Source organism: Chiloscyllium plagiosum, chromosome 2, assembly GCF_004010195.1.
Source record: "Chiloscyllium plagiosum isolate BGI_BamShark_2017 chromosome 2, ASM401019v2, whole genome shotgun sequence".
Lineage (NCBI taxonomy): Eukaryota > Metazoa > Chordata > Chondrichthyes > Orectolobiformes > Hemiscylliidae > Chiloscyllium > Chiloscyllium plagiosum.
In genome coordinates, this window is record NC_057711.1 from 119,335,332 (window position 1) to 119,357,271 (window position 21,940).

General features: G+C 40.9%; 1 protein-coding gene across 14 annotated transcripts in view; it reads right to left on the bottom strand.

Annotated features, from left to right (window-relative positions):
• The window catches only part of LOC122563516 (MOB kinase activator 3B), a 167,266-nt gene that overhangs the window by 100,852 nt on the left and 44,474 nt on the right, over positions 1-21,940 (bottom strand). For 2 of the 14 annotated variants that reach the window (XM_043717437.1, XM_043717404.1), the window contains exon 1: positions 15,751-16,094. The exons of the other annotated variants lie outside the window; for them this stretch is intronic. The gene's annotated coding sequence lies outside the window, so the exon portion shown is untranslated. Of the gene's footprint in view, positions 1-15,750; positions 16,095-21,940 lie in introns of those variants that run through there. 14 annotated transcript variants of the gene reach the window in all.

A 21,940-nucleotide genomic window follows, 5' to 3' on the forward strand; every position in this document is an offset into this window, starting at 1 on the left:
ACACAGAAGAGTTGGAAAGCCAACTACCTTATGCATGACAATCTTAGTATTGCCACAGATGTCGCAGTCATCAAAGATACTCATCCTTCACTGTCAAAAAGCAGCTCTCACAGATTCATGCAGTGTCATATTGATTTTACGGTACTTCTTCTATAATGCTGAAAATGTGTTGCTAGAAAAGCGCAGCAGGTCAGGCAGCATCCAAGGAACAGGAGAATCGACGTTTCGGGCATAAGCCCTCCTTGGATGCTGCCTGACTTGCTGCGCTTTTCCAGCAACACATTTTCAGCTCTGATCTCCAGCATCTGCAGCCCTAACTTTCTCCTCTTCTTCTATAATGCCATAATTGAACTCTTTTGCAAACCAGTGTTAGAGAAAAATCATGCTTTAGAAACAGCGCTTAAAGTGCTGGTGATGTAATCGCATTACAGCCAACACACAGTTTAAAAGTTTGCTCTTTAGAAAAAGGTCCCCAATTCATCAATTGCTTTATAGTGAATTTGTGTTAATGATACTCACTTTATAGCAGAATGGCTTGTACCTATTCCGGTACATTATGTATAAGTTATTGTTTAGATGCTGACTAATCAATGGCCAATCTGTGATTGCAAATAATTTTACATTAACAATTTGTTTCCATGACAAAAGCAAAAAGTCTCTTTCCTCACCTACCACCCTGAGTCCATATGGCAACTTCCTTGCAAAGTATTTTTCTCTTAACATCTTTACAAGTTCAAGATATATGAGATCAAAATATTTTAAAGCTTCACATGGTTTCTATGGCTGTATTGAAGCCATGAATAAGAATACATTTGGTTTTATTTTGTATTTGTTCATGAGATCTGGACATTGTTGACAAGTGTAGAATTTTTCCCTATTCTCCTCTCAGTTCAGTAAACAAGTTAAAGAATCTTACATAACATCACATAGCTAGAAGAATGTAAATAGTACTAAGTTCTGCCACATTAAACAGGACAGACTTCCAATTTCTCATCTGTGCTGTTGCTAAGTTTCAATCTCCAGCAATTGATTTGTTGCAGTAATTTATTGACATACATAATATTTGGTTAAAATATGTGCACCGTGAATGCTGTTGCTATGGAGAGAAAGAGCTTGAAATGCTTGTTTTCTTCACATTTCCTAAACTTCCTGCTGTGCTCAGAAATCAGTTTTGACTCAGTTGGTGTCCAAGCTTCCAACAGTCCCAGATGGGCACACAATGCGGAGCAAATTGTAGAAAAACATGCCATAGCTCATTTGATAAAAGGTTAAATTGTTTGAGTATTTTGTATCTTAAATACACTGACAATGTGGACTTTTTAAGAACAACATTTTGGAAAACTCACTTGCTATTGCATCCAATTGTCACTGCAGTTGAGAACATATCACAGTTCATGTGGAGAGAGATTGCATGTGTGCTGGACTACTCCAATACATCTGCATATGGGACACTCTTAATTTAGAGATTATTTGTATTCGTAATTACACTACAATCAAGCCTTGCAATATTTAGTGATCATCACAGCTGGTTTTCTTCCTTTGCTGTCCACTGCAATCAGATGACTCTTCAGTAAATATGCTACTGTGCCAACTTTTGCATAGTTTGTTCATGCTTTTCTTTCCTTCTTTTAATTTAGAACTCCAAAACGTGTTGCTATACATTACAATCCTGACAGAATGCTTGCAGTACAAAAAAAAACACTTTGTAAACTGGCAGAGTGCCAGCCAACATTAGATGCTGGTGTTGCAAGGTCAGACAGCCATAAGACCACAAGACACTGGAACAGGATTAGACCATTCAGCCCCGCAACTTTGCTCCACTGTTCAGTAGGAATATGGCTAATCTGACATTCATCACATCCACTTTCCTGCCTTTTCTCTGTAATCTTTGATTCCCCTACAGTTCAAGAATCTATCTATCTCAGCCTTAAATAGATATACAGTTCTCTGTGGCAAATACTTACACAACCCTCTGAGAGAAGAAATTCCCCCTCATCTCAATCTTAAATTGCCATCTCTTTATTCTAAGACTATTGTTATGAAGACGTAGAGGGTACCTTTAAGGGAATTGAAAAGCTGGCAAAACTGCCTGACACAGCATAAAGTGTTCTGAGCAAGTTAACAACGTAACATATGGTCGTCCCAACTAGAGTAGCTGGGTTGTCATGAGACAAAAACATATTCAAATTTGGCCAATCAATTTTAATTATGTCCCAAGATACCAAAATCCAATCGGATTTGAATTTAGTATTATGATAATATTAAAACCAAGGAAACGATCTGATGTTTTGGAGTATCGAACCAGACATTTTGAACACTTAGAAGGAGAACTGCCACAGAGACTGCTAGCTCAATAGCTCTAAGAAATACCTGTCTAGGGAAGGAGTGTGTACAGCAGAACATCAAAACTGACCTGGAGAGAAGCCACAGAGGAAAATCTACAGAGGCAACTTGGCAAAGCTGACTAGCTTTGAAACGGGATTTTCTTTTGTAAATTTTAATCGGGATTTTTCTTTAATCGGACTAGCATCGTAGAGTGGGAGGTAAACGATAGCTTTAAGAGAAAGGAATTGTTAACAGATGTTGGTTTTAATATTTTCTGTTGGACTTAAAGAATAAAGTTGTTAATTTTTACTTTAAATATTGACCTCTGGGATAGCTATTTGTCTCTCGAATTTTAACAGATTACAGCCTGGGGTGAATCTTTTCTGTGTTGCTGGTTTAAATTAGCAGAGGGGTGTAACACAATGCCCTTGGTCCGAGACTCTCCCATGAGGGGAATCATCATCCTCTCAGTATTTACTCTGTCAAACTCTTTTAGAATCCTATTGTTCCAAGGAAATCATCTCTCATTCTTCTAAACTTTAGTGAGCAGAGTTCCAATCTATTTAGGCTTTGCTCATAAAATGCTCTGAACTGCCTCCTTTGAAATGAAAACTTTCATATTACAGAGGAGGAAGTGCTGGATGTCTTGAAACGGGTAAAGGTGGATAATTCCCCAGGACCTGATCAGGTGTACCCTAGAACTCTGTGGGAAGCTAGAGAAGTGATTGCTGGGCCTCTTGCTGAGATATTTTATCATCGGTAGTCACAGGTGAGGTGCCGGAAGACTGGAGGTTGGCTAACGTGGTGCCACTGTTTAAGTAGGGTGGTAAGGACAAGCCAGGGAACTATAGACCAGTGAGCCTGATGTCAGTGGTGGGCAAGTTGTTGGAGGGAATCCTGAGGGACAGGATGTACATGTATTTAGAAAGGCAAGGACTGATTAGGGATAGTCAACATGGCTTTGTGCATGGGAAATCATGTCTCACAAACTTGATTGAGTTTTTTGAGGAAGTAACAAAGAGGATTGATGAGGGCAGAGGAGCAAATGTGATCCATATGGACTTCAGTAAAGGGTTCGACAAGGTTGCCCATGAGAGACTGATTAGCAAGGTTAGATCTCACGGAATACAGGGAAAATTAGCCATTTGGATACAGAACTGGCTCAGAGGGTGGTGGTGGAGGGCTGTTTTTCAGACTGGAGGCCTGTGACCAGTGGACTGCCACAAGGATTGGTGCTGGGTCCTCTACTTTTTGTCATTTACATAAATGATTTGGATGCGAGCATAAGAGGTACAGTTAGTAAGTTTGCAGATGACACCAAAATTGGAGGTGTAGTGGACAGCGAAGAGGGTTACCTCAGATTACAACAGGATCTTGACCAGATGAGCCAATGGGCTGAGAAGTGGCAGATGGAGTTTAATTCAGATAAATGCATGGTGCTGCATTTTGGGAAAGCAAATCTTAGCAGGACTTATACACTAAATGGTAAGGACATTGGTCAGGCCACTGTTGAAATATTGCATGCAATTCTGGTCTCCTTCCTACAGAAAAGATGTTGTGAAACTTGAAAGCGTTCAGAAAAGATTTACAAGGATATTGCCAGGGTTGGAGGATTTGAGCTATAGGGAGAGGCTAAACAGGCTGGGGCTATTTTCCTGAGAGCGTCGAAGGCTAAAGGGTGACCTCATAGAGGTTTACAAAATTATGAGGGGCATGGATAAGATAAATAGGCAATGTCTTTTCCCTGGGGTCAGGAAATCCAGAACTAGAGGGCATAACTTTAGGGTGAGAGGGGAAAGATATAAAAGAGACCTAAGGGGCAACTTTTTCACGCAGAGGGTGGTATGTGTATGGAATGAGCTACCAGAGGAAGTGGTGGAGGCTGATACAATTCCAACATTTAAGAGGCTTTTGGATGGGTATATGAATAGGAAGAGTTTGGAGGGATATGGGCCAAGTACTGGCAGATGGGACTAGATTGGGTTGGGACGGGTCGGCATGGACGGGTTAGACCGAAGGGTCTGTTTCCATGCTGTACATCTCTATGACTCTATATTTCCTCAAATAAGGGGACCAAAACTACTCACTGTACTCCAGATGTGATCTCAGCAGCACCTTGTACAGTTGCAGTAAGACTTCCCTACTCTTATACTCCAACCCCTTTGAAGTAAAGGCCAACATTCTATTCGCTTTCCTGATTACCCGCCGCATCTGCGAGTTAGCTTACTATGTTTTGCGTACAAATACAATCAAGTCCCTCTGTGTTCCAGTTTTATGCAGTTTTTCTTCATTTAAATAAGACTCTGTTCTTTTGTTCTCTCTTCCAAAATAAACAACTTCACATTTCCTCCACTTGTCAACTGCTGGCCCAATTACTCAACCTATCAATACCACTCTGTTATTGTTTCCCTCTCGCAACTTGCTTATTTTTGAGTCACCTGCAAATTTGGCTACAGCACATTTGCTTCCTTAGTCCAAGTCATTAATATATATTACAAACAGTTGTGGTCCCACCACTGATCCCTGTGGAAACCCCATTGGTTACAAATGCCAAGCTGAAAAAGAACCCTTTATCACCATTCACAGTTTTCTGCCCATTAGGAGGGAGGTGGGTTCTTGTTATGCAAGGGAATCAAGGGTTTATTAGAGATACTCAGGAATGTGGAATTCAAGAAAACAGATCATTTCCTGATTGAATGACAGGAAAAAGCTCAAGAGGCAAAAAGGACACTTCTGCTCCTTTTCCCTATGTTCATAAATGATTCATTTTGAAGGAATATGGATCACCTAGAATATGAACATTACTGTGCAAGCACTTACTGCAATATCATTGAATTAAGTGTGAAAGTGTCACTATTTGCCAATATTGCTTTACTGATATTGACAACAACTTCGGAAATCTGCACAAGCACGAAAATGTAATCTCCAGATGATGGGGTGCCAAGGCTCCCTAAGACTGTAATCAATGGAAATCATTGAACTGAATTTCCATGCTTCTTCTCTTAGTCTCAGTGCAAAAGCCCTTGCAAAAAATGACACAGCATACCATTCTCATAATTATTGCTAAACAGTTTTGTTGGTCTTATTTACATAGTTAATTATAAACAAATGGATGAAACATTGGAAGCATAACCCAACAGAGGGAACAAAGACTGTTAACTTAGGATCACATTTATATTTAGAGGGCCATCATTATCAAAATACCAGCAGACTATTCTAGTCAATATTTTAATCTGTCAGCAGATTGAAGTTCCTCTGATAAATGTGTCAAGCACCAAAGTACATTTCTTTTAGTGGTCAGTCTGAACAGGCAGCATCTTGTAATTTCTGAATTTAATTTTGGGTAAATTTTAATTGGTTGATCTTTTAATTGGTTGATCCATCTTGATATCCTCCAGTGGTCCCCCGCATCACAGAATCCAGTCTTCAGTCATTCGATTCACTCATCTTGATATCAAGAAATAGTTGGAGGCACTGGATAATGCCAAGGCTACAGGCTCTGACACCATTGCAGTAATAGTACGGAAGACTTGTGCTTCAGAACTTGCTGCTCCCATAGTCAAGCTAAAACACTGGCATCTGTACAACAATGTGAAAAATTACCCAGGTATAACCTGTACATTAAAACAGGACAAATCCAAATACCAGCCAATTACTGTCACACCAGCCTACTCTTGATCGTCAGTGAAGTGATGGAAGGTGTCATCAACAATGCTATCAAGCAGCACCTGCTCATCAATAATCTGCTCAGATTGTGCTCTGCCAGGACTATTCAGCTCCTGACCTTATTACAGCCTTGGTTCAAACATGGACAGAGGAAGTGAATTCCAGAGGTGAGGTGAGAGTAATAACCCTTGACATAAAAGCAGCATTCAGCTGAGTATGGCATCAAGGACCTCTAGCAAAACTGGATTCAATGGGAACCAAGTGACAAACTCACCACTGATTCAAATCATACATGGCATATAAGAAGATTGTTGTGTTTTCGGCAGTCAGTCATCTCAGCTCCAGGACCTCTCTGTAGGATTTACCAGTGTCGTGCCCTAGGTACACTCATCTTCAGCTGCTTCCTCAATGACCTTCCCTCCATCATAAGGTCTTTCCCTCCATCATAAGGTCAGAACTGGGGATGACTGGACAGTGCTCTGCCCAGTTCACAGCTCCTCAGATACTGAAGCAGTCCATGTTCAAATGCAACAAGATCTGGACAATATCCAAAAGCTTGAGTTGGCAAGTGGCAAGGAACATTTGCATCACATGAATGTTGAACACTGACCATCTCCAATAAGAGACAATCTAACCATCGCTCTTTGGCATTCAATGGTGTTACCATCACCGAAACTCCCAATATCAACATCTTTCAGGGTTACCACTGATCAGAAATTCAGCTAGACTTGCCACATAAACACAAAGGTTACAAGAGCAGATCAGAGGCTAGGAATACTGCAGTGAGTAACTCATCTTCTGACTTCCCAAAGTCTGTTCATTGTCAAAGCACAAGTCAGGAGTAGAACAGAATATTTCTTATTTGCTTGAATGGTGCTGTTCCAACAATATTCAAGGAGCTTGACACTTTCCAGGACAAAGCAGCTCATTTGATTGGCTGCACAATTACAAACATTCACACCCTGCACCACCAGCACTCAGCAGTGTATACTACCTACAAGATGCTGCAGAAATTCACCAAAGATACTCAGACAGCACCTTCCAAACCCATAAACACTTCCATCTAGAAGGACAAAGGCAGCATATACATAGAAACATTGCCATCTGTAAGTTCCCCTCCAAGCCATTCACCACCATGAACTTGGAAATATATCATTGTGCCTTCACTGTCGTTGGGTCAAAATCCCGGAATTCCCTCCTTAAGGGCATTGTGGGTCAACCTGCAGCAAATGGACTGCAGCAGTTCAAGAAGGCAGCTCACCACCACCTTCTCAAAGGCAACTCGGGATGGGCAATAAATGCTGGCCAGCCAGCAACACCCACGTTCTACAAATTAATGAAAGAAGGTAGAACTAAATGTGAAATGGCTTTCACCCCTTTCCTCATTGTCTCACAACTTTTAGTTCACTTTACTTTTCTTATTATGTCTCCAACAACCCAGCATTTTTAACCAATATATCTACAGTCGGTTCTGCGATAACAGGCATTTCTACAGCGCAAATTAGTTATAATGCAATTGAAGAATTTAGACCATTATTGGTAGAATGCGAACTTTCCTCACCTGTATTGGCAATAACACGATTCTGGTCCCAGTGGTTTAAATGATGCTGTGATTATGCAATTTTCTTATAACATGCAATTGTACGGGAACAGAACTATCGTGCTATATCAGAACATACTGTACTTTGCTATCTGTGTTTGAATTTATAGGCTTTATAGTTATCCTTGACGGCATGCCTGTCATAGAGTCATAGAGTTGTACAGCATGGAAACAGACCCTTCGGTCCAACTCGTCCATGCCGACCTGATATCCCAACCAATCTACTCCCACCAGCCAGCACTCAGCCCATATCCCTCCTATTCATGTACCCATCCAGATGCCTTTTAAATGTTGCAATTGTACCAGCCTCCACCACTTCCTCTGGCAGCCCACTCCACACACGCACCACCCTCTGTGTGAAAACATTGCCCCTTAGGTTTTTTTATATCTTTCCCCTCTCACCCTAAACCTATGTCCTCTAATTCTGGATCGCCCACCCCAGGGAAAAGACCTTGTCTATTTACCCTATCCATGCCCCGCATGATTTTATAAACTTCTATAAGGTCACCCGTCAGCCTCCGACACTCCAGGGGAAACAGCCCCAGCCTGTTCATCCTCTCCCTATAGCTCAAATCCTCCAACCCGGCAACATCGTTGTAAATCTTTTCTGAACCCTCTCAAATTTCACTACATCCTTCTGATAGGAAGGAGACCAGAACTGCACGCAATATTCCAAAAGTGGCCCAATCAACATCCTGTAGAGCCGCAACATGACCTCCCAACTCTGACCAATAAAGGAAAGCCTTCTTCACTATCCCGTCTACCTGCAACTCTACTTTCAAGGAGTAATGAACCTGCACCCCAAGGTCTCTTGTTCAGCAACACTCCCTAGGACCTTCACATTAAGTGTGTAAGTCCTGCTAAGATTTGCTTTCCCAAAATGCAGCACCTCACATTTATCTAAATTAAACTCCATCTGCCACTCCTCAGCCCATTGGCTCATCTGATCACGATCCCCTTGCAATCCATGGTCACCTTCTTTGCTGTCCACTACACCTCCAATTTTGGTGTCATCTGCAAACGTACTAACTATACATCTTAAGCTCACATCCAAATAATTTATATAAATGGCAAAAAGTAGAGGACTCAGCACCAATCCTTGTGGCACTCCACTGGTCAAGGGCCTCAATCTGAAAAAGCAATCCTCTACCACCACCCTCTGTCTTCTACCTTCGAGCCTGTTCTGTATTCAAATGGTGAGTTCTCCCTGTATTCCATGAGATCTAACCTTGCTAACCAGTCTCCTATGGGGAACCTTGTCAAACGCTTTACTGACGTCAATATAGATCATGTCTAATGCTCTGCCCTCATCAATCCTCTTTGGTACTTCTTCAAAAAGCTCAATCAAGTTTATGAGACATGATTACCCATGCACAAAGCCATGTTGACTATCCCTAATCAGTCCTTGCCTTTCCAAATACATGTACATCCTGTCCCTCAGCATTCCCTCCAACAACTTGCCCACCACCAATGTCAGGCTCACTGGTCTACAGTTCCCTGGTTTGTCCTCACTACTTTCTTAAATAGTGGCACCACATTAGCCAACTTCCAGTCTTCCGGCACCTCACCTAAGACTATCGATGATACAAATAGCTCAGCATGGGGCCCAGAAATCACTTCCTAGCTTCCCACAGAGTTCTAGGGTACACCTGATCATGTCCTGGGGATTTATCCATGTTTATGTGTTTCAAGACATCTAGCACTTCCTCCTCTGTAATATGGACATTTTTCAAGATGTCATCATCTATTTCTCTACATTCTATATCTTCCATGTCTTTTTCCACAGTAATCACAGATGCAAAATACTTACTTAGTATCTCCCCCATCTCCTGAAGCTCCACACAAAGGCCGCCTTACTGATTTTTGAGCGACCCTATTCTCTCCCTAGTTACCATTTTGTCCTTAATGTATTTGTAAATATTCTTTGGATTCTCCTTAGCTCTATTTGCCAAAACTATCTCATGTCCTCTTTTTGCCCTCCTGATTTCCCTCTTAAGTATACTCCTACTTCCTTTATACTCTTCTGAGGATTCACTTGATCTATCCTGTCTATACCGGACATATACTTTCTTCTGTTTCTTAATCAAAACCTCAATTTCTTTCATCATTCAACATTCCCTACACCTACCAGCCTTTCCTTTCCCCTAACAGGAATATCTTGGCTCTGGACTCTGGTTATCTCATTTCTGAAGGCTTCTCATTTTCCAGCCGTCCCCCTTTACCTGTGAACATCTGCTCCCAATGAGCTTTTGAAAGTTCTTGCCTAATATTGTCAAAATTGGCCTTGCTCCCCCACTGACACCCCAGTCACCTGCACTGCCTTATTTCCCAAGAGTAGGTCAAGTTTTCCACTTTCTCTAGGAGGTACATCCACATACTGAATGAGAAAATTTTCTTGTACACCCTTAACAAATTCCTCTCCATCTAAACCCTTAACACTATGGCAGTCCCAGTCTATGTGTGGGAAGTTGAAATCCCCTATCATAACCACCCTATTATTATTACAAATAACTGAGATCTTGTTATAAATTTGTTTCTCAATTTCCCTCTGTCTGTTAGGGGGTCTATAATACAATCAGAATAAAATGATCATCTCTTTCTTATTTCTCAGTTCCACCCAAATAACTTTCCTGGATGTATTTCTAGGAATATCCTCCCTCAGTACAGCTGTAATACTAATTAATCCCTTATCAAAAACACCACCCCATCTCTTCTCTTGCCCCCCTTTCTGTCCTTCCTGTAGCTTTTGCATCCTGGAACATTAAGCTGCCAGTCCTGTCCATCCCTGAGCCATATATCTATAATTGCTATGATATCCCAGTTCCATGTTCCTAACCATGCCCTGAGTTCCTCTGCTTTCCCTGTTAGGCCTCTTGCACTGAAATAAATGCAGTTTAATTTATCAGTCCTACCTTGTTCTCTGCTTTGTCCCTGCCTGTCCTGACTGTTAGGCTTGCCTCTTTTCTCAACTGTACCAGTCTCAGATTGATCTCTTTCCTCACTATCCTGCAGGGTCCCAACCCCCACCTTACAAGTTTAAATCCTCCCAAGCAGCTCTACCAAATCTCCATGCCAGTATATTAATCCTCTTCCAATTTAGGTGCAATCCGTCCTTCTTGTACAGGTCACTTCTGTCCCAGAAGTGATTCCAACAATCCAAAAATGTGAATCCTTCCCCCATACACCAGCTCCTCAACCACACATTCATCTGCTCTTTCTCCTATTCCTACCCTCACTAGATCATAGCACCGGGAGTAATCCAGATATTACTATTCTCGAGGACCTCCTTTTTTAAATTCCTGCCTCTCTGTATTTTCCCTTCAGAATCTCAACATTTTCCCTTCCTATGTCATTGATTCCAATATGTACGGTGACCTCCTGTTGGTCCCTGTCCCTTTGAAAACATTCTGCACCCTCTCTGAGACATCCTTGATCCTGGTACCAGGGAGGCAACACACCATTTTCATTTTTTTCTGCTGGCCACAGAAACGTCTGTCTGTCCCTCGGATTAGAGAGTCCCCTAACACAATTGATCTTTTGGAACCCGACGAACCCCTCATTGCATTAGAGCCAGTCTTGATACCAGAAACTTGGCTGTTCGTGCTACATTCCCCTGAGAATCCATCACCCCCTACCATTTTCCAAGCCTACATTTTTCAGTAAATCATCTCAAGAGAAATAAGATGTAAACGGCAAAGATGCTGCATTGTTGCATTATGTTGAGTTCAAGGTATTCACATTTTTCATTTTGTTGAATGCTTGTACGCTGAATACATTCTCAACATTGACATTTGAACTTTTCACATCCCCTAAGTCATCAGCAAAGGGTTGGGAAAATCCCCAGCTCTGCAAAGTGAGTCAAGTGTCCCAGACAGTCAGATTTTCATTTGGTTGAGAAGGGAAAATGGACTTGGGCCACCAACTTGGAGAGAGTTTAGAGGCAGCTACAGGAGCTGACAGAGTTAGCTTCTAAAAAGCCATCACTTTGTTCTAGCTTTAACAAAATAGTAACAGAGCTCCAGTCCTTACCTCCCACATGTTTCCAATTTCCCACACATGGCAAACCATGTTATCTCATGCTGTCCATCCAGTCCCCATGACATTTCATACCTTTCATGCCAATTTATGCCCATCTACCATGTGTGTGGCTGTCATACCCTTCATGTTAACCCATGCCCTTGTTCTCATTCCCATGGCCCTTTATAGTCTTTGTGCTAACCCATGCCAACTACCTACCTGGGCCCTCATACTCTCCATGTTAATCTCTACACCTTTATAACTATCCCTTCTGCACTTTATATCCGCTTTGGCAACATATGCCAACTCTTGCTAAACATGCTCCCTATCCACCATTTAATCTTACACCATCCATACTAACTTATCCAGGGTCCACCAAGGGCAGAGATAAAACAAAATAAAGCTATGTGTCTACTGCAGATTTTAATTTTACATTTTTAAAAACTCATTCATGAAAACCATTCACTACATCTCAATTCTTTCAATTACATAATCTTTTACCAAATCAAAGATTTCATTCAAATATTTAATCCCATTTTTAATAAAAAACAAATTTGTATTCACGGTGCCAGACCGAAGACTTTATAAACACTTGAAGACGGCAATTAACCTCTGAACTGTGAGAATAATAGGTTATGAAATCAGTCTTGCCATTCCTGTAATAAAGTACAGAGGGTTGTGTCACCAAATGGAGTGAAATAGCAAGCAGTTTTTGTAAATTTTAGCATGTTATTTTTCAAATTTAAAAGACACAAGATTTAAATGCCTTGATATTTGATCATTCCCCTTGACAGTTCCAATCAGCTTTATTGTTCCAATAAGTTTCCTCACTTTTTGCACACGCTCATATCTACTTCTAATGATTCCAAAGCGTTTTTGACTCCCCCTTTCTGAAAATACACCTTACCTTTTCTAAAAATGCCCTAGACCCATTCAAAAAGGTCCCTACCACTCCAAAAACCACCAGCCACTTTAGACCTTCTCCTGAAAGATCAAAAGCCCACAGGTCCTGTTTTAGATACCTCATTATAAAAATTGGATCTGGTTGAAGGCAACTGTACTTTAACATGTGCATCTGTGAACCACAGATATGCAAACACAACCTGCCCTGTTCTGTGCTGCATTACAACTAAGCCAGAGACCATCTCTACTTTTATAAGAATCTGGGCCATAAATTACCAAAATAGGACTGAATTGAAATTGATGAAGCTACTTCAGTTTTCATTCATCCAGCGTTCACAAATTCAACAGTGAATATAGATAAGATAATGGTGCTGTTTAAGTTGATTTAAGGAGTTGATGAGATGGGTGGAGAGAAAGGAACGGAGGGCAATGACTAAGGGCAGCCAGAAGGGATTAGTTTAATTTGGCATTCGGCACAACATCGTTTTATGTTCAAAATGATTTCCTCTGATGGAAGTGAATCCAGAAAAAGGGGAAGAAACTGAAAATTAGAGCTAGGTTCTCCAGGGCCAAGGTCAGGAAATACCTCTCTAACAGAGGGTCGTGGAAAACTGAAACTCTGTCCTTCCAAACAATGTTGAGGCTGTAGGAGAAGGGTGCCTTGAGGGTCATCTGAAAATGTCAAAACTAAGACTGGTGATGGATTTTTGGTATGCAAGGGCGTCACAAGTTACAGAGTCAGGGTGGGTACATGAGTTACAATACATATCAGCCATGAATATCACCATCTCATTGCATCAGCATATCATCAGTCTCTGGGTAAAAAGAATTCGACTGAATGCCCTATCTAATTTCTTGGTGAATACTGTTGATTAAAAGCCTATAATTTTGATCTTCCCACATGTGGAAACCATTTCTCTGTGTCAGTTCTATCAAAATTCTTAAAATTTTTAAAGACTTCTGGTAGGTGACTGATACATCCTCTCCTGATATAAGGGTTGTGAGGTAATACCTATCCTCTTTGTTTTGCACCATCACCAATGCCTTATAACCTTTTTATACTATGGAAACCAGAGTCATACATAGTACTCCAAGCATGGTCTAATCAAAGCTTGATACAAGTTCAACACAACTTCTCTTCTTTCCAATTCTATCATTCGAAAAAAGTAACCGAATGTATGGTTCATTTCCTTATCGGTTTACCGATCTGTCTGCTCCTTTCAATAATTTATGCAGTTGTATCAATACGTCCTTAGATTGACTACACTCCCTATTTTGGAGTCTTCTGTAAACTTAAAACGAATGGTTTTTGATTACAAAGTCTGAATTGTTCAGCTAATTTGCAATCAGTCATCCTAGCACTAACCCTTGCAGAAGTCAACTTGATGCCTTCTGCCACTCTAGACAACTATTCATCACTTCTACTCCCTGTTTTCTGTTTTACAGCCAGCTAGGAATCCATTCTGCTGCTTGTTCCAAGAAGCCTGGATCTTATTCATTAGTCTAATGCATCTTGTCTACCATACCTGCAATCCCACAATTCTCATGCCTCTCTCACACGTGTGTTCTTTTCTTCACAATCTATTTTTCATCTTGCTCCCTTTGGAGGGATAATGTGACAGTCTGAGAAATAATTAGTCTCTGCCTGACTTTAGGTGTAGGGGACGGAACAGTGAGCAAGTATCTGATGATATGCTCCAGGAATGGGAATGTGGCATGTGCTTATAGATCAGACAGAGCAAAACAGAAGAATTGAATTACAGAAAGTAACTGCATGACTGTTAAATAACAGTGACATACATTTCAAATTGCTCACACAATGCAATATCTGTTGTTGGAAAGACATCATCTTCTTTGCTTACAGAATAATGTCAATGAGGGTGATTGTCTAGTGGGGTTATAAGCATAACATTGCTGAAACCTTTCTCTAAAAATAATCTGATCTTCATGGCATCCGGAATTCAAAAGCAAAGACAATACAGAGCATTAGATTTAGACAAATCAAAAAATGTTACCATGTTGTTTCTATAGTTACTGGCTAGAGAGGAATATCACAAGCAAACTACGATTGAACTGAGAGCATATGTAAGCCATGATCTTGTTCTTTCAACTCATCCCATAACCATTTAGAGTATTTTAATAAAATTATGGAATTGCCATAGACTGATGGACCAAATGACCTCATTCTGTGCTGCAACGACAACTAAACATTACAGTAATAAGTGGAGACTATTATATTTCATAGGGTTAAATGAAGTAAAGTAAGGGCGGCTCACATGGGGCATTAGTATTGAAGTTGACCAGATAGGTCATTCTCTGTTCTGTAAAATCCAATCTAAGTCATCGCTGACCTTTTTACCAGAATAGAATCAAAATAGAATTCCAATTAATCAGTTTATTATCAATATAGGTTTTTAGATCCCTTCCATTAAAGTTCAAAGTTAATTTTCAGAGAAATCATTTTCGGGGACGAGATTAGTTTAAAATAACTTGTCACCACTAGCTGAGACAAGGGCATGCGCACTCAGGAACACAGCTTCTTGGCCAGCTACCATCACTGGCCCCACCTGAGCATGCGCCAATGCCCATCTTAACCTACAGATGGGGAGGTGGATCACTGCTTCTTAGATACAATGATGAAGGTGAAGGGGAGTTGGGGGAAACAGGTGCAGCATGGTCTCCCAGCTCAAGGAAGGGCCCCTCCCAGCAGCTCGAGAGGACCAATTGGCAAGGTAGTGGTAGAGTAGGATGACCGCGAAAACTTACTCTGTAGACACCCCTGGAATGGGAAATAACCACATCATCAGTCCCTGTTTCCACCTCTACCTTCCAAACTCCCCCATCCTCAGCCTAGTGACATCAGTGGTGCAATTGCAGGCAGGCACTTCCTGTGGCCTGTCACGGCAAGTTGACATGATCAGCTGGATCCGATAAATGCATGGGACCATTTATGGATAATCACTTCATAAGCTTTTATTTACAAGGACACATGTTACAAACATACCTATCCACCACAACTTCAGTCAGCCACTAAACATGGGAGATAAGTGAATCCACAGTTAACATCCACCCTCTAAATACAGTTAAACACACACTCATACAATTAACAATTCCATCCACAGAGAGCCATTGTCCCTGTGCAGCACTTGTTTGCATGCCAATACAGAATTTATTTATAAAATGACAAAAACAATTCCTTTTAAAAGGCATGTCCAAAGTAGTGGTATGTCATAACTTACCACCTTGATTTCTAAGAATACAGATGACTACCCTTCAACAACAGAACTGATGAACTGCAGCAGTGCCATATTGATCCCGTAAACTTTATTCAGAAGCCAACAGCTGTTTATCAGAGATTTTCAGGGAGTTTCTTTCAGGAGCTCAGTCTGCTGAGGACCTCGTGGTTATCATATATTTCCTTTGAAATGTATTCTTGTATCCAAATGATGAAAGGGCCTGCTGTAAACTATTTGAACAGTAAGGCACATACCCTTCACTCAAGCAGGAAATTATCAAGATGTTTTCATATTGAGTAAAACAAATTTTGAAATCAGAAATCTATTTGAACAGCTAAGGCATGCAGAACAAGTCACCATCGTTTATGACTTTCTACTTTTGTAAACATTTACATGAAGATGAAAGTCCGATTTGTGTTGGTAGACTTTTAAGTAAACACTGCAATAATAAGTGTTTGAGGGAAGTTTGATGACTTGTACTTAACTATTGAAAATTTGCCCTCCACCAAGATTAAGAACATTCAGCAGATTCTCTACTGTTGCAAAGTATAAAGTAGTTTACATTCTTTTTGAAAGAGATCAAAGATGGTTTTACTCATATTTTATCAATTCTGCATAGTTTGAAACTTTGTGTAAATGATATTTAATATGCTATCCACTAACACCTGACTGTTTGATTGATTTCCCTTTTCTTCTGATGGTATCACAGCCACAATGACTGATTTGCCAGCTAAATGCATTTACTCTTTTTCCCAGCAATTTCCCAGCTCTCCTTCATCATCCCTTTCCTTCCCTCTGCCCGTGTTGTTTTGATTTAAATCAGCAAAAGCATGACTTCCAAATGCTTTGTGAGAGTTGATTATGGGCCCTCTAAATGGCCAAACATCAGACAGCATTTCCAGGCGAGGGAGTGACCCGAGTGCCTTCTTTCCCTTTGACAGAATATTCAAAGTCTAATGGGATTCAATTACTCTGTAAATCTTTTGAGTTTATGACCTCAGCCAGTAAAAGTATTACTTCCACCTTCAAAATGCAATGAACCCACAGAATAAAAACAGACAGGAGAACAAAAACTACATAACAAATCACATTCAGAAATGTTACTCAATGCAACACGGACAAAAAAAAAATCCTTGGTTTCAATATATAATATATAGCTAAAATAAATGACCTTCTTTCATGTATGGTTGACCTGAATAGAATGTATTCCCAAGATTCCAGGTTCCGAAGAAGAGTTATAGGACTCAAAACTTTAACTGTCTCTCTGTCCACAGTAGCTGCCAGTTTTGTTGAGTTTCTCCAGCACTCTATTTTTATTTCAGTTCATCATGCAGGGTAGTGCGCATTAAAAAGCCATATATTTGTCATATGAGGTAGTGTCAGCTCTGGTTCAGGTTCTGGCATTGTCACCTGTGAGTTATAAGGGGGTTCACGACCCAATCCAAGGCTCGAGCATGAAAAATCAGGGTTGACACTCAAGTTTAATATTGAGCGACCAGAGTTTTGTCAAAGGGGACATTAAATGAGACCATATCTGCTTGCTTAGCAGACGCAAGCAGTCTCATGAACAGATTTTGAACAAGAGCAGTGGAGTTATTCTTGGTGTCTTGGCCAATATATATCCCTCAATCCATACCACAAAAGCAGATTATCTGGGAGCCATCACATTGCTCTTTGTGGGCATTTGCTGAATCTAAATTTGACGTTGTGTTTCCTATAGTTCAAGAAGTACTTCAGTGGCTGTAAAGTGCTTTGAGATGTCTGCTGGAAATGAAAAATGCTGTATAAATGCAAAGCCATCAGAGATTCAAGTCTGTGCATCATTTCCAAGGTAATAATGAGACTAGAAGACATGAAAAGATTGGCAATTTGACTTTAAAATATGCAAGTACGGCAGTAAACAGAGGCAGCACATATGAGTAGTAAATCCCTTAGGTAGGAGTGGAGGGGTTGCTCCCAGAAATGCTTTACTGTTTCATTTACAAATAGGATTTTGCAAAACAGTATCAAAACGTCTTTAATTAAACCGATCACAAAAATGTTCATTACTCAAAAATATTTTCCTTTTCAATTCTCTGTCCTGAAGGCAAATCGAACACATAGTGCTACAACCTCTATCATAGGTAGGGCAAGGAGGCCAGTCCAAAATCCACTCCAGCTGAAATGGGAATCAAACACCATGCTTAGATTAGATTAGATTACTTACAGTGTGGAAACAGGCTCTGCAGCCCAACAAGTCCACACCGACCCGCCGAAGCGTAATCCACCCAGACCCATTCCCCTACATTTACCCCTCCATCTAACACTATGGGCAATTTAGCATGGCCAATTCACCTAACCTGCACATTTTTGGACTGTGGGAGGAAACCGGAGCACCTGGAGGAAACCCACGTAGACACGGGGAGAATGTGCAAACTCCACACAGTCAGTCACCTGAGGCTGTTGGCACCAAACTGATCAACACCAGCCATCCAACCAACTGAGTAGCTGATCCCTCAAGGAGTCTGTTGCTGAGGCAACATATACTTTTCTTACATGAGTACTGTAATCTAGAACTCTGAAAAATCGACAGCAAATGCTCCAATTTTCTTTTTCCTCACGTGGTTGACCAGTAATGTTGCCTGCTCTTAACTCTTTGCCCTTAAACGTGGTAGCAAGGCAAATATATTGATATCTAAGTAGTCTTGGCTGCAATTTGCTATGACTGAAAAACAGATAATTTCCTGTAGGACTGAAATTAAACCTGAATCATTCAGAATTAGGCTGACCATATGTTCACTAGTGTTCACTGAAGCGCTACAAAACAATTGGGGAGAGTTTTCTTTTGCAACCTCCTTGTCAAAAAAGCAAAATGACTTGGAGCAAAATATTCAACCAACAAAAATTGTATAAATAATCTTGTGTGGCTGTCAAATGACAATAAAATCCTAGTGAAGTGTTTGTTGGAGTTATATCTAACACAAAGGATATTGGTCCTGGTTGTTGAAAGTCAATCATTTCAGTCCCAAAATATCTCTGAATAAGTTCCTCAGGATAATGTCCTAGGTTCAACTATCTTCAGCTGCTTCATGAATGACTTTCTGTCCATCACAAGATCAAACACAAGGATATTCACTGGTGATTGAACATTGTTCAGCACTATTTGCAACTCCTCACACACACAGAGAAATAGCGTTATAGAGAGACACAGCACGGAAACAGATCCTTTGGTTCACCTCATCCATTCCAACCAGATATCCTATCTAAATCCGGTGCTATTTGCCTGCATTTGGCCCATATCCCCCTAAACCCTCACTATTCATGTACCCATCCAGATGCCTTTTAAATGTTGTAATTGTACCAGCCTCCACCACTTCCTCTGGAAGCTCATTTCATACATGCAGCACCCTCTGCCTGAAAAAGATGCCCCTTAAATCCTTTTTATATCTTGCCGCTTCAACTTAAACCTATGCCCTCGAGGTTTGGACTTCCCCACTCCAGTGAGAAGACCTTCCCTATTTATTCTATCCATGTCCCTCTTCATTTTATAAACATCTATAAGGTCACCCCTCAGCCTCCAAGGCTCCAGGGAAAACAGCCCCAGCCTATTCAGCCTGTCCCTATAGTTCAAATTGTCCAACCCTTGTAAATCTTTTCTGAACCCTTTCAAGTTTCACAACATCCTTCCTATAGCAAGGAGACCAGAATTGAACACAGTAACACAAAAGTGGCCTAACCAATGCCCTATACAGTCACAACATGACCGCCCAACTCCTGTACTCAATGCACTATCCTATCTCCCTGTCTCTTCACTTTCAAGGAACTGTGAATCTGCACTCCAAGGTCACACAATCCACGTTGTTATGGACCAGACCAAACCCCCTCAAAATATATTAAGAAGACAGCCTACATCCTAACTTTTTCTTATTTTAAAGGTAACGCATTACGTTCCAGATGAAATTCAATTGGTCAAACTACTTGACTTCAAGCAAAATACAGTCAAGATTAGTATGGTGCTGGAAAAGCACAGCAAGTCAGGAAGCATCTGAGAAGCAGGAAAATCGAGCATCAGGATGAAGGGCTTTTGCCCAAAACATTGATTTTCCTGCTCCTCGGATGCTGCCTGACCTGCTGTACTTTTCCAGCACCACTCTAATCTTGACTATAATCTCCAGCATCTGGTGTATGCATTTCTGCCTTCAAGCAAAGTATACTCTATTTTCACACTACAGTTAAAATACAGACAAAATAAAAAATAAAGGAATTAACTTAACTGCAACTCTATCGAAACGCTTAACAATATAATATATTTTTATTAACTGCTACTAATTAACTATTCCAATATAGTAACATCCATGAACACAGACTTGGCAAAGGCAATTAAAATAGATTATCTCACATACAATTCCATCAACAAGAGAAACCAAGCTTTTAGTTGTAACAGGGAGATGAATAAGAGTTTCCACATCGTGCTTCAGGACACTAGCAACTGCTGAGAGCTAAAACTAAAAATCTTGGTTCTGTGGGAGCTTAACCTCACCCATTCAGGCTGCGTCTAGTATTCCATTTTTTAAAAAACAACCAAAGCCTCACAAGCCATTGAGCATTCTGTTTGATAACTCTGTCTCAACATTTCTTCATTAAAAAAAAGACAAAATAAACCTCTTCAAGCCATAACATCATCACAATGTCCATATTTAGTAAGATTTGGACAACATCCAAGCTTGCCTGATAATGACAAGTGACATTTGACCACAGAAGTGCTAGGAAATGACCATCTCCAAGAGAATAGAATCTAACCATACATTCAACAATAAAATGGCTTGACCATTGTTGAATCCCCATTATCAACATCTGGCATGTTACCATTGACTAGAAACTAAACAAGTGATATAAGTGTGGTGCCGACAAGACCAAATCAGAGACTAGGAATGTTGTGGCAAGTAACTCACCTCTTGTCTCCCAATGCCTGCCTACCTTCTATAAGGCACAAGTCAGGATATACCATTTGCTTGAATGAGCTCCTCCAAGAAACAATAACTCAAAAGCATCTAGTACAATGTAGCCCAATTGTTTGGCACCCTAAGAACTTAGACCTGAATTTTCACCACGGTAAAGAGGTCATGGCAAGAATGAAGAAACTGTTTAAAAGTATAAGGCCCACCCTTGAATATAACAGACAAGTTGAGAAGAAGAAATGGAGTCAGACCAGCATTTGTGCATGTACATTCATGGAGGCAGCTGGTCATTTAAGAATCTTCAGCTATCCGCAGTGAAGTGGGGTTTTGGTAGCCTTGGAGTATGAAATCTGAAATGTGCAGGGAAGACCTTGGCAGAGCAGTTCTGAATTTTACTTTTTGGATTTGTTTTAACTACCTAGGGTAGTCTTTTGGAGATGTAAGGAAGCCCTTTGTACCTGGTCCAAGTATACCTTTGGAAAAGGTAAGGTGCTCTTTGGTAGAAGTTAGATTCCATTTGGGATTGGTCAGCTGACCTTTGGGAGGTATAGCATACTTTGGAATTATTAAAAATAGGCAAAAGTATGGGTGAAAAGGCAAAACCCCATTAGTGTCAAAGTCATTCAAACAGTCAATAGACCTGTCAAAATCAACTGTCAAAACTTTCAGAAGCATCTGTTGAAGGAAGTTGTCAAGAGGATATGTTCAAAGTGTCAATAGGGTCTCCTAGAAAGAGTTCAGAGTGTGGTGCTGGAAAAGCACAGCAGGCCAGGCAGCATCCGAGGAGCAGAAGAATTGAAGTTTCAGGCATAAGCCCTTCATCAGGAATGAGGCTTTTGGGTCTGGGCTGAGAGATAAATGGGAGGGGCGTGGGGCTGTTGGGAGGGTAGCTGGGAAAGTGATAAGTGGATGACGGTGAAGGAGAAGGTGATAGGTCAGAGGGCAGTGATGGACCGGTCTGGAGGGCGATGCCGACTTGGAGGCTTAGGACTGGGATAATGTGAGGGGAGGGGAAATGAAGAAGGTGTAGAAATCCACATTTATCCCATATGAATGCAGGGACCCAAGGCGGAATATGAGGCGTTCCTCCTCCAGACATCGGGTGGTAACGGTTTGGCGTGGAGGACACCCATCTCCTTGAGGGAGTGGGAGGGGGAGTTGAAGTATTCCAGCCATGGGGCGGTGGGTTTGGTGGGTGCGGGTGTCCCAGAGATGTTCTCTGAAACGATCTGCAAGAAGGCGTCTTGTCTCCCCGA